The sequence below is a fragment of the Pinus tabuliformis genome, chromosome 8 (genome assembly GCF_031772625.1).
Source record: "Pinus tabuliformis cultivar Carrire ecotype Pingquan chromosome 8, CPIR1, whole genome shotgun sequence".
NCBI classification, from domain to species: domain Eukaryota; kingdom Viridiplantae; phylum Streptophyta; class Pinopsida; order Pinales; family Pinaceae; genus Pinus; species Pinus tabuliformis.
The window spans coordinates 524,238,669-524,240,193 of NC_142294.1; positions in this window are offsets into that span (position 1 = coordinate 524,238,669).

The following is a 1,525-nucleotide window of genomic DNA, read 5'->3' on the forward strand; positions in this document are numbered from 1 at the left end:
GCAACCTCAGGCATATTGCCTAGAGATGCCCTTGATCTCTGGATTTCCCTCTGTGCTTTTGCTATGAGCTCAATCTGCTCATGGATTGTCTCAATGTACTGCCATTGGTCAGTGATGGATTGGCCAATGTTGGCCCATAGCACTGTCTTGAGCTCAGCTGTCACTTTATCCAATGTGAGCTCCTTTTCCAGCTCCTTTATCCTGTCTTTAAGGGCCTTTATTTCCCTGCCCTTTTCTGCTACAGTCTGCTTAGATTTGTCATATCTCTCATTCAACTTGACCAAATTTTCCCTGGCCTCTTTTAACTCTGACATTTGGGATTCCAGGGCTTGGATTTCATTCCTTAGTTTCTGCATGTCCAGGCTTGAAACCTGGTCTGTTGTTGGCACTGGTGCTGAGGTGGATGGCGCTGCTTGTTCTGCTTGTTGAGTAGGGGGAGCAGTGGTTTGAGGAGCTTCCTCAAGGTTAATTATTTCAGGAGGAGGCTGAGAGGTTTGACCTCCTTCCTTTTGCTGCAATGCTGCCTGGGCAGCCTCTGACTCTCCCAGCTTCTCTTGGGTCTGGATTAGCTGTTTGTATAGGGATACCAGCAAAGCAGTGGCATCTTGATCATGTCTCAGCTGAGCAACTTCTTCAGTTTGTGGGTGAATTGTTGCTGGGACTTTGACCATCTTTCTAAGGGCTGCCAGGTCTGCATCCCTCAATTTCAACAATGCCTGCACAGCCTTAATATCCTTGGGATCATGCCCAAGTTCTATAATTATTTCCTCCAAGGCTTTGATTCTGTTATCCTTTGCTTGAGAGGATGCCCTTTCCAATTCAAGCTGGGCAGTGGTGTTATTTAGGCTATTTTCTAGCCTGTAGTTATCCAGTGTTTTGTCTGCCAAGGAGGCATACACCATCTCACCCGTTTGTTTGTGCAATTCGATTTTGTCCATTGGGTGGATGTCCTTGGCAAGGACCTCAAGATTGGTCCTTATATAATCTGCAGGGGACTGTGGCTGTACTACAGCTGGCATAAAATGACTCATGATCATTTTTCCCTCCTGAACATCATAGGCAGACATCAGTCTTTGCTGGTTGGTAGGAGCCATTTTCAGCAGATGATTATAGAGCTGTATTTTAAGTGGCTCATTTTTCCTTTTAATGTCAATAAACTGCTGTTTGATTCCTCCTTCAGCTTCTCTTTGGTGGCTTGAGGAGCTGACTTCTCCTCCCATTGTTCTGTCTTGTCCCTGCTGGAAGGAGCTAGCAGATGCTTCTCTACTAGGTGGGCCCATGCCCAGAGACTGCCCTATTGGCATTTCCTCCTCAGAGAAGGGATTCATTCTATGCCTTTTTCCTCCCTGATTTATGGATGATGTGAGGGGAGTCTCTCTGTCCCTTTTCCTACTTATATCCTCCTTTTGTGGAGTTTGGAGGACTGAAGCTTCAGTAGTAGTCTCTTGCCTAGGAGGCACAGTATTCTGAGCCTGCTGCTCAGTGAAAATTGGGGCCTCAGTTGCCCTTTCTTGCTGAAATGGCT